Raw genomic sequence first — 12,841 nt, forward strand, 5'->3', positions numbered from 1 at the left:
AATACGTTTTTTCCCAAATGTCTTTGCAGTATTTGAGCATCTGCATGATTTACTTTGGAAATACTAAGGAAGGGAACCCTAACTAAACTTTGAAGATCTTCAAAAATGTAAAACTCTACGAAGAACCCATCATCCTTTTCAAAATTGTCTCCTGGACTCAATTGAAAATATTTTCAAAGCCACCAGAATTTGTGTTCCCTTTTCCAAGATGATGAATGGTTTTTCTGAGTTTGCATGATTCTTCCTACCTGCTCAACCATTTGGAAACCTTTTCTCTATCAGCTTGTTGAAATGGCATAGCAACTGTGTTCCACCAAGCACATAACAATAGCACGGAAAGATTGAACCGAAAGGGGGCATTTGGTTCATCAAGAACAAATCCTGCTCAGTGCAGAAATTTAAATTAAAGCATATTAAGGCAAATGGAAACACAATACATTGCTATATCAGATTCAGCTAGATCGTATTTAATCTACCACTGCTGTTGCTTCCAAGATCTTTTCTCCAAGTCCCATTACTATCCCAGGAGCAACTATCCTTTCCTGTATTACTGATTTTTTCCTAAGTAAAGAACTTTCCATTTGTCTCTATTATTTTTTTCTGTTATTTCAGATCATTCTTTTAATTACCAAGAAAGCTTTGAATGATCCATATTTTAGAATATTAGCTATCCTATCCAGTTTTCTGTTATGTGAAAATGAGAGGAAACATACTCTTTACCTTTTCATCCATTTCCTTAACAAAATGAGGAAAGACTAGAAGATCCAGGACTGATCATTTCCCATATCTGGTAAGGAATACTCTCTGAATATGGTTTTAAAGCCAGTTTATGTCTCCACTTAATATCTTGCCATCTGCCTATACTAGATCAGCATATCTGCTGATCAGCATATCATGGGATATTTGGTCAAATGCTTTTCTGGATCCACTATAAATTATGTCTACAGCATTTCCCCAGTCCATTAAAAAGTTATGCAATAAAAGAATAAAATGCATTTAACCTGGCAAAAGTTGCTCTCTCAATGCTCACTTCTGGTCAAAACTATGCTGCATGTACAGTTATAAACCAGCCTCTTTAAGACTTGCTGTAGAATCTTTTCAGTTATCAGTGTCAAACAGAACTCATCTGCAGTTTATTGTAGCTTCCATTTCTCTATGATAATACAGGAGGCTTTAGCAAAAGCTTCAGCTAATTCCTCAGTATCAAAAATGCAATTCACCTGATCCTGGAGATGTCAATTCATTCAGACAGTTCTGCAACCCACTGAATTGGGTTGATTTAAATAAGAATGGATTAGTGATCAGTCCTTGTGACTGTCTGCATTTCTCTCTCACTTGACAGCACCTATATTTTACGTGGGGAATTGCACTGTGAGATATTGAGAAACCGCAGGTACATTTTCCCCCCAAGGTAAACATGTTTCGGTTTCCAGATTACTTTATAAAATCCCCTGACTTATGCAGAATGTGAGGAGCTGGTTATAATTCACAGGATGATGGATGATGTTTTGCTAAGGTTGTTGTTTGGACATAGCAAGACAGTTAGATCTTGAAAATAAAGTATTATTTGGAGAAAAAGTTCTTGACAAAGCACGTACAGGCAGTTTCTGAAAATAAATACTGTTTTAGGTAAGCGCTTATTTTATAATACTGAGGAAGTTCTTGATATATGAAAAAAAGACCACTGGGTAGATAGCAAAATCCTTCACAGAAGGCCACATTTTAGCCTTATTATCTGAACCTCAGAGTTTCTTGCCTTCTTAGTACTTCATGACTGGTGTTCAATCTTTTTAAAAAGGACTGGACTTCAATCAATCAATTATTTACTTGTGTTAATGACCCTATAAATTCTGCTTTGTATGAAACTACTTGATATTTTATATCATCCATCAGCACTTGTAGATATATATTCAGGGGTGGGCTCCAAAAATTTCAGCAACTGATTCTTTTCCGGTTGCTGGGTGGGCATGGCCATGGTGGATGTGGCCTAGTCAGCCTCCTGCACCACGGAGGGGGGGTGTTGTTTTTGCCTTCCCCGTGCTTCGGAGGCTTTCCTCGAACCTCCAGGAGGGTGAAAACGGCCTCCCTCAGGGCCCGTTTCCGGCCTTCTGGAGCCTCTGGGAGGCCTGTTTTTCACCCTCCCTGAGCTTCCATATGGGTCCTGCACTTACCTCACATCCAAAATGGGCCACGTGGAGACTCCCAGGAGGGGAAGGGTGGGTGGGGTGGAATGGGCGGGGCCAGCCAGGGGTGGGATTTGCCAGTTTGCCGAACTGGCCATAACATTAGTTATGGGTTCACCCGAGCCCAGGCAAACCTGTAGCAGCCCACCCCTGGATATATTTGAGGAGCCGTTTTCTTTTGCAAGGAACATGTCATGCCGGCCTTTCTCCTCACGGTAATTTCTTTCAGTACCTACTTGTCACATATGGAAGAGTCCAAAACAGACAGGATGTCCAAGCAAAACAGATTAAAGCACCATTTTATTCTCTGCTGAAAACAAGGTCCTGACATGGACAAATGTAATTGATATTTTTTCCTCTTGTCAGTGGCTCTGCGATTCTCCTGATAATGCGCTGACCTCTTTGTTTTTCAAGACTGCTATTTTGGCCCTTATTCTAAGACAAAGGGAAGAATCCATTGGAAGGAAAATTGTCATCCTTGCACATTTTTTGTCAAGAGTTGCTAAAAAAAAAAGCTCCTGCAAAGCACCCACTTGGGTACACTCTGAGCTCTGCGGATAAGGGTGAACATCTGCATTGGCAACACTTGGCTTCAATTACATCCTCGAAAGGAAGGAGCTAGCAATAAATCTTGTAGGGATTGTCATTTGTCAGCAAGGTCACCAATCCAGGACCCTTCCGAAGCCTGTAGCGATTACTAAGTGTTATTTTAGAGAAAGGTGACAGCCATATGAATGGGACTTTCTCAATGTAGTTAAATTAGAAACTGCTTCCACCAGCTCATCTGCTATTCTAAGCAAACAGAGAGAAGTTTCATTGAGCGACTCAGTTTTCAGCTTTTGGAGGGCAGAAGTCATTTCATTATCACTTGAAGAGATTGTTCTTTCTCCAGCCCAAGCATACTTCTATGTCCATTCATGCTTTCAGGGTACGTTTATTGTCACTTGTTGATTGCAATAAGGAATGATGACATGTAGGCATAAAAAGATGCATGTTAAACACTTGGAATAGTCATGGCATACTTAGAAACTATCTCCCAGTTTCAGGATCTTATGACCATTATGACTGTAATCATTCCCCCAAAATAGGAAAAATTGGACAAAGGCCTCTGATCCTTTTTTACAATGCAAATCAATGTTCAGATTAGCTTGCCTTGGTTTGGCTGGACTTGATTTACCTGTTCATATTATTGGATCGAGCTGATTAATACTGAAAAGTTAAGATAAAGGATATAAAGCTAGAATTTGCTTGCAAAGAAAACAAAACCTGGAACAATCACCTAAAATTCCTCCCTTACACTTTACTTACGTAGTGATTAAATTAGTGGGGATCGGGGAACTGCTGTGGATATAGTATATTTGGATTTCAGTAAGGAATTTGACAATAGACTATAGCTTACTTCTTGGTAAGATAGAACAATACGAAATACGCAGTACCATCACTAAATGGATTCGCAGTTGGATGACCATCTGCACTCACTGTGTAGGCCTCAATGGAGCTACATCTACATAGAAGGAAGCATGCAGTGGAGTACCTCGAGGTTCTGTCTTGGGCCTAGTGCTCTTCAATATCTTCATAAATGATCTAGATGAGGTGATAAAAAGGGAACTCATCACTTTTGCAGGCAAAACCGTGTGTGGGGCGGGATTGCTAATACTTTAGAAAAGGGGTGTCAGACTCACATTTTATTGAACTATAGAGACATAGAAGAGCAGAAATTAGAAATGGTATACTCTGGGCTGGACTTCTTCCAGGATATGCTTTCCATTGTTTTCCTTGCCTTCTACAGCCAACAGAAACTCAACATGCTATATCTACCAAACATGGCAGATAGTCAATCATAAAAAGAGAGAGGTAGAAGTCTAAAACTCTACTAGAAGCATTAAAAACTCTAATCTTTAATTGGTTATGCTTCTGTTTCAATTTTAAGGGTAAGATGTGGATTTTCAAATACATGATATTTCATATTCTGTTACATTTCCTAATTCATAATTTATCCTAATATAATCTGTTAGAAATTATCCAATTTATCGCATGATGATTTACATCTTCTATTTCTACTTTTATTTCCAAATAGGATCATGTTCCAATGCCGAAAATCTTTTTTTAGCTCTATGGACTTTTTATATCAGAATAACATCTAATATAAAATATTTTTGTTCCAGGTTTTTAAATTTGAAATTCAACTTGATGCAGACAATTAACCAAGATCTTATTTTAAAATACAGCACTCTCTCTTGAGAATAAGCATAGTTATCCCACTAAGAAAATGGAAATGATTCACTGATGCATATTTCCTGAAGGAAAAGCAATTATTAAGGTTAAAAATATATAAAATATAAAAGTGACTCATAATTGTCTGTTCTCATATTTAAAAGCCATTTTTTAAAATCAACAGTAGATAGTATTTCCCAACAGATTAAAACTGTCCTCTTTCATAATTTCCATGACATGCATTCAGACTGATGATGTTAACTGGTAATGAAATATCTGCAAACAACTAAGCTCAGAGAACACAAAGGACTCCACAAATTCAACCCTGAGCTACCTATATTCTATTCTATTGACAAAATCCATCATGTTTTGAAAAATGAACCCAAGCAGATGGCAGAAAGCTGAAATAATTATAATAAGTTGACAATGTTTTTTTTCTGAGGAACGCTTATTACTGCTAGACCTTTGTAAAAACTAAAAATATTATAATTCATAGATTGTGGACATAATTAGCTAAGTTTAGCAATGTAACTAGTTATTTTATCACCATATGCAAATAATGTAGTTTTGAATATATCAGATGCAGTTTTTATAATGCTTTTTAAAAAAAACAAACAACTCAATCTCTTGAAATGATAAAGAAGCTCATAAAAAAATCTTTTTTTCTTCATTAAGATAAAGGGCATAAAAAAATTAAACCATAATGGTAGGATAAGTGAGCACCATCTAAGAAATAAACCAAATATGAGTTCTGAAGGTTGTGTATGAAGTTGGCATAGACTAAGAAGTGTGAACATAGTCTGTGGAGGGAATTAACTAGTACAGTGAAAGAAAACTGACTTTTCTTATGAAAACAATTGGGAGGAGCAATTAGCTAATTGAAAAAGGCCAACTTAACAATTGTTATTGTTATGATTATTAAGAATAATAGAGTTGGAAGGAATCTTGGAGGTCTTTTTAAAAAAACCTCCAACGATGAAGCACTCGCAACTTCTGAAGGCAAGATGTTCCACTGGTTGATTGTTCTCATTGTCAGGAAATTTCTTCTTAGTTCTAGGTTGCTTTTCTCCTTGATTAGTTTCCATCCATTACTTCTTGTCCTGCTTCTGGTGCTTTGGAAAGTAGTAGACATCTTCTTTGTGAACACTGATAACACTGCTATCATGTCATTCCTAGTCCATCTTCTCACCAGACTAGACATACCCGATTCCTGCAATTATTCTGTGGAAAGGTAATTTTATGAAGGCAGTAGTGTCACAAAAAACAGGAAAAGCCCAAGGGGAACATCAGGTCAGCCAGAAAACAAACTTACATAGGAAAAGGAATCAAATAAAAAGTATTAAAGAATCCCTATAGACAAAAGCCTAAGTAATTAAGAAAACTAGACAGATAGGAAAAGTAAACAAAAGATAATTTAGAAAACCCTTACAAACACAGGACATACCAAATAAGCAAAACAAACAGACAAAAGACACAAAATATAAATTACAAAAGGGACAGACAGGAGATTGCCACAGAACAAATATGAAAAACTATCTTAAAGCTAAAAGAGATTAGAGAAAACCAATAATACAATCTGGCCACCGCACTGAGTTTGCCTTCCGCACCCCGCAGAGTTTGCCCTTTGGCAGGAATAAAGACAAACTCAAACAGGATTTGAAACATTAGGCACAAATACAAACACTCACACAAAATCAACTTACAAAGGGAGAAAAGGGTATAAAAAAACCAGGGACTTACCATAAGAAGCTAGCTAGCCCAGGAACGCAGACTTCTCGCTGTTCTCCACCTTCCTGAAAAATAAAAAGATCCAGCTTTCAAGCAGTTGTCTGTATCCTTGAACCGGAGCTCTCCCAGTGGGAAAATCGAATCCTCGAAAGAAAGGCATTTTGACACCTTTCAACAATTCTTCATATGTTTTAGTCCCCGGGTGCTTAATCATCTCACTTGCTTTTCTCTGCACACTTCCCAGAGTCTCAACCTCTTTTTTAATATTGTGGTGAGCAAAACTGGATGCAGTATTCCAAGTGTGGTCTTACCAAGGCTTATAGAGATAAACAATTATAAACTTGAGGTGAGGCAATTCCTGTGGTGAAGCAAAATGATTCAACTGACTTAAATCTGGAGCAGAAGTCATGTGATTCAATTGAGAAATGTGTGGGTTGGTTCCCAGCCTGAATCTGAATTTTGCCTTCTCCTTTCTCTCTCAAGGGAGTTGCTTAGATACAGGAGAAAGGCACAATTAAAAACTAGTGATGGAGCACCCTGGCAGGTCAGATCTAATGCATTTAGGGGATCCTACTGTATGATATACAGACATCAGGCAAGGTATAAAAAGTGTGACAGAATCTCCAGCTAAGGTGTGTGTGAGTGGAGGAAAGAGGTGGTTTAGCTTGGAGTCAGTAATAGAATTTAAATAAAAGTGTTAGTCTAAGGGGAAAAAATGAAGGAAAGGAAATATGATGCTGAAAAATGATAAGGCTGCTAATGTAAGTGGTTTAAATAAAGCCAAAAAATATGGATGTAGTTGGCTTATAAAGTGACCCTCTGACTTACCAAACATCTATGTGAAGACTATTACTACTGTTCTACCATATAAAGGAAAAGATAATATGAGTAAATGCAGAAATTACAAGAGGATTAGTTTGTGATTTGGCAGAACTCTTACTGAAAGGATGATGAACAAAGTTTGAGAAATGCAGTGCAGTTTTATGCCAGGCACAGGATACATAAAACAGACCCCCCCCTTTTTTTTTTGCTTATGAAGAATGTATGCACCTGAGAAAGAAAATTATTTGAATGTTTGTTAATTTAGAGAAACCATATGACAAATGTTATAACTGCTTCGTGAATATGGAATTAAAAGTTTTTGCTAAAGACAGAATATATGGCATGGTTAAAGTGAACAATACATCAGAATTAATGACATGCTTAGAGAAAGTTCAACAGTGAATAGGAAGAAAGACAAAAATAGATATCCTGTTGCTTCTTAATATGTTTATGGTGGCGATGATAGAAGTTGTAGATTGGATGAATGTATATGTATTTTATATGCAGATAATGCAATGTTGTTGGCTGAAGACAGAAATGTTTTGTAGGAATCATATATTAAATGATGCAATAAGAAGTATGGGTATGAAAATTAATGTATCAACAACCAAAATAGCTGATTATGAAATGAAAATGGAGAACATGATGGAGAAATGAGATATGAGAAAAGTATAAGAACAAGATGAATTTATATACATTCATAGAATATTTGTAGGAGCTCTGGTGACCCAGTGGTTAGAATGCAGTATTGCAAGCTAACTGTACCCACAGTCTGGAGTTCAATCTTCACAGGCTCAGGGTTGGTTCAGTCTTCCATACTTTCAAGGTTGGTTAAAATAAGGACCCAGATTGTTGGGAGCAATATGCAAAAAATGCTTCTACATTGTAAAGAGTGCTGTAAAGTGCTATAGTATAGTATATACATATAGTATAGTATATACATATACTGTAAGGGCTAAGTACTATTGCTATTTATAGGGAAAATAGAGAAAAATTAAAAAATGCAAATGGTGGTAGAAAGATAACTTGGGATCAGTTCTGAGCAATAAACATTGTTTTAAAGAAACAAAACTGACTGTACAAGCCTATAACTAGCCCAAAATGTTATATGGAAATGAGACTTGGTATGTGAGAAAAATCATAAAGTTGAAGATAAATGGGAAAAATTAAGAAATGTTTGAGGTAAATTAAGAGGTCTAGGCTTAAGAATGAATGGATGCTGAAAGAATATAGATAGAATACAAAAGTGTGTGACTGGTATGAAAGTATAATGGAATCAGAGGTGGTATTCAGCAGGTTCTGACCAGATCTGGAGAAACGGTAGAGGAAATTTTGAGTAGTTCAGAGAACTGGCAAATACCACATCTGACTGGAGATTTTCCAGTATCCTTTCCCTGCCATGCCTACCAAGCGATGCCCACAGAACTGGCAGTAAAAATAATTGAATCCCACCACTGAATGGAATGCATAAATAACCCTGCAGAAAGAGGAGATACTGCCTTGGACACCATCAAATAAGAGATGCAGGGGCCCACAACCATTAATGATCAAGGAAACTTAACAGTACCATCAGTTAATGCACCTTAATATTTCTATATCAGTGTTTTTTTATGATAGGAATAATCAGTGATATTTAGTACAGGATCATAAAAGGTAAATAAGTAAATTAAAAAGTTGGGCTGCCTAAAAATGTCACCATAATGATAAGGGATCATTCACTAGTTTTTGAAATTTATACAATAGACACTTGAAGTTAAGGAAGTTTGGAATACTTTTAATAAACCAGTAATATTGTCCAGTCTGTTTTCTATTGTTCAACATTTCATTGGACAGTTCAAGAAAAGTATCTTTAAAAAAATTGTACTCTTAAAACATTTAAGGTAAAAAACATCCCCAGAGAATATCAGTAAATAATGAAAACAAGGCAAGAAATGACATGCATTATAAATATTTCCTGTTACATAATGTTTTTTTAAACTAACCAGATATTCTTGGTCAAGAGAATATTGTATATAAAGATCTACTTCTAATTTCTCTTCTGTGGTAAATATGCAGATCTTAGATGCTAGCACTGAATATCAGTTCCCATTTTGCAATGTATGTTTTATAATAATTACTAAGTTCTTAGAATCAATAGTGTTAAGTTCTGCTTCTGTAGGCACAAACACTGTTGTAAGATTACTAATCTTTCTTCCTTGTGGAGTATTCATTTCATGTATTCATAACTGTGTTTATACTTATACCTATTATCTTGTAAGCGATTGACAAATCAAATAAATAAATAAAATAAAATAAAAGTAACTGCAAAATAGTGCAAAGACTTCATTGCAAATTCACCATTTAAAAGATAGGGAGAATCATATACTTGTATATTCTATTATTTCTATAAATTCTGTAAAAGAGATTTCACTTATGCACCTTAAAAGAAAGAAAGTTCCATTGCCTCAGTTTAAGCTACAGTATGTCTTGAACTATTTATTCTGATGAACGGAGCATACTTTACTTTTTGGAAATCTCCTGATCTTTTGACAATCATGTATATGAGTTGGGTGCCTATCTAAATCAAATAAATATACAAATATTATTTTGGCTAAATTTCTGAGGAATTGTAGAACCCCTTCTGTAGGCTATTGCTGCAGGAATGAATTATATAAGGATATATTAAAGAAAAATTCATTTCTACTGAGGAAATGAAAATTATTTTTTTTAAATCAGAATACAATTATTTGTGTGCCATTAAAAGATAATAGTAATGTTTTTCTAAACAAATGTACTGCTACCCTGAAATAATGAGCCCTTCAATAAGCGTTGGAACCTATCGGCTTTCCAGAAGTTGAAGAACACGCTCAACGTTCTGTCACCATCAGAAATGCATCTGTTGCAATAGTAGTTCATTTGGAAGGAGACAGATTCCCCACATACTTTCAAAACTCATGAGCTAATCATCTTTTTGCAAATGCACCCATTGCTTTAAATTTATTCCTGAAAGAAGAAAGGAAGAAGGAGCAAATACGGATTTGGATTTCCCTGGTGTCTGAAAATATACAAACTGTATAAATAAATACAAACTGTATTTATTATATCCTGTTTTTCACTTGTCAGACTGGGAACATTTCTTTAAAATTCATCACCATTATTAGAAGATACCATTGCATTCTACAGTAGCCATGTAATGGGATTAGGATATTAATAGTTATTATTACTGGTGCAGCCTTCATATTAAAATTGATGGATCAGTTAGGGCAGCTGGAGGATTCCTGGAACACATTTAAAAAATCCTGTGGTTTCTCAAGATAACCAGATATATTTACACTATGCAAGCAATAGTTTACTACGTACTTCTGAGCAACTGATTCTAGTTGTATGTCAAGCAATGGAAGCCATCTGTTTAATAAGATCTGGTTATTTCTCAAAGAAGTAAACAGAAAAATAACATGTGGGATATTTACCTCTTCATTTCTTTTAGACTTATTTTAAAATTTATATTATTTTGTTTGATATAAATTCAGATTAAAATATGGTCCGTTCAATTTAGTATTTCAATAAAATATGACATTTATATGCTGTTTAATTACAAACCCATTTGAATTGTTTTCTTATTAATATATTCTGGAAATTTAGCTGTTTCAGCTATTTCAGATGATGAAAGCTTAATTACAGGATGGGAGAACACAAATTGCTTATTTTGTTATTGCTTGTTTTTGCTTACCAGTTCTTGTTGGGAAATGTAAAAAAGAATTCTAGGTTATATCTGCCAAGATATTTTTTCCCCATTTCTAACCAAGGAGAAATTACTAAAAGTCTCAAAGTCTTCCATTCAATGGGGAAATGTTTCAAAGGAGAAATATGTGCAAGATCATGTATTGACTCAACTCCAGGGATGGGATACTACCGGTTCTGCCTGGCTCTATAGAACCGGTAACTCTGAAGACCAACAGACACCAAACCGGTTCTGTGTTTGCTGCTGTTTGGCCCGCCTGCCCACCTGGGCTCTTACCTGTCCTTTATTTCCTGCTTTTTCAACCTCAGTTGCTTTGCGCGGCATAGTTGAGGTTGAAAAAGCAGGAAAAAAGTGGCTTTTCAAATGCTGTGCACCTGCATGAAGCGCTTTTCAGCTGTCCAGGCGGCACAGCTTAAGTTTTTTTACATGCACGCGCAGCAAAACGTAGTCACCAAACCGGTAGTAACACCGGTTGAATCTCACCCCTGCTCAATTCAGTGCGAAAGTTGTTTAATCTTGCAAAGTTGCATCATGCAGATGCAGCATCTGAAGGACAGATCTCCCTTAAGATAATCACAAAGGTTATAACTGTGAGCAAGACCATAGATGTGCCTTGTGGAATTTCATTGAAAAAAACATTGTCTTCTAAACTTCCGAAATTCAAATTTTTCCCTAGGTTACAAGTGATTTGCTAAGCAGCTTGCTTGGAAACCTTAAAGCTCTCAGTCACAAGAGTGTGTTGTATTATCTCTTTTGATACACACCAAAAGTGACAAGCCTTGAGGAAGAAATGTCCCCTACCACATCATCGACAACCAACAACTATTCTGCATAGGAATTCTGAGAATTATATTCCAAAACATTGCAAAAGCACCTGTTTGGGTCTAAAGCATACTTTAGAATCATACATATAAACATTTGGGGAAATGTCAACCTTGTGTTATTTGTTGATGCAATAATTCCTAGATTTCCAAACTTCCAGTCAAATGGGCTTCTGAAGATCCATTAACAAGATTTGGCTTAGCTGAATTCTTCTGTGATTACCTCACTTGTCATAATAACTTCAGAAAACTTACTTCAAAAACTGTCTACAGGTAGTCTTTGACTTACGACCACAATCAAGCCCAATATTTGCATAAGCTAAACAAGACAGTTGTTAAGTGAGCTTTGTCCCAGTTTCCCTTTCTTGCCACATTTGTTAAGTGATTCATTGCAGTTGTTAAGTTAGTAACAGGATTGGTAAGTGAATCTCGCTTTCTCCATTGATTTTGCTTGTCAGAAGGTCGCAAAAGGTGAGCCCAGGACCCTGCAAACCGTCATAAATACGAATGCCAGTTGCCAAAGGTCTGAATTTTGATCTCATGATTATGGGGAGGCTGCAGCAGTTGTAGGTGTGACTTTTTTGTAACTTCAAATGGGTCCCTAAACAAATGTCGACAACTACCTATATATAAAAATCTTATATATATATATGTCAGAAAATCCCTTCAATCTGTGAAATGTTTCAATTTCTAAATATACTATGAGGGATCCTTGGTACTCTCTGAGTTTGCTCGTTTTCTTGCAGGCGTTTCATCACCCTGACTAGGTAACATCAGGGATGGGAGGCTACTGGTTCTGCCTGGCTCTATAGAACCGGTAGCTCTGAAGAGCAGCAGACAGCAAACCAGTTCTTTGTCTGCTGCTGTTTGGCCCTCCTGCCCTCCGGGGCTTTTACCTTTCCTTTATTTCCTGCTTTTTCAACCTCAGCTGCTTTGTGTGGCACAGCTGAGGTTGAAAAAGCAGGAAAAAAGTGGCTTTTCAAATACTGTACACCTGCACGCAGTGCTTTTCAGCTGTCCGGGTGGCACAGCTTAAGTTTTTTTACACCCGCATGCAGCAAAACGTAGTCACCGAACCGATATTAACACCGGCTGAAATCCACCCCTGGGTAACATCATCGGTGCTAGTAAAGGCCCTTCATTTCAGGCCTGAGCTACAAATATTCTTCTTTATTGGTAAATCTACGGTAAATTCCACAATGAAAAGTAGAGCCATCTGAGCAGTGGCATCTCTGCCTTTGAGGCCAAAAGTGGTAACAATCTCAGCAACAAATGCCAAAGTCTGCCAAATCACACAAGTAACAACTTTTTCCTGTAGTAGCTGTAGAATACATTTTTATAGCAGCTACACT

This window comes from Pseudonaja textilis, chromosome 3, assembly GCF_049901715.1.
Source record: "Pseudonaja textilis isolate UNSWEBS1 chromosome 3, rPseTex1.2, whole genome shotgun sequence".
Lineage (NCBI taxonomy): Eukaryota > Metazoa > Chordata > Lepidosauria > Squamata > Elapidae > Pseudonaja > Pseudonaja textilis.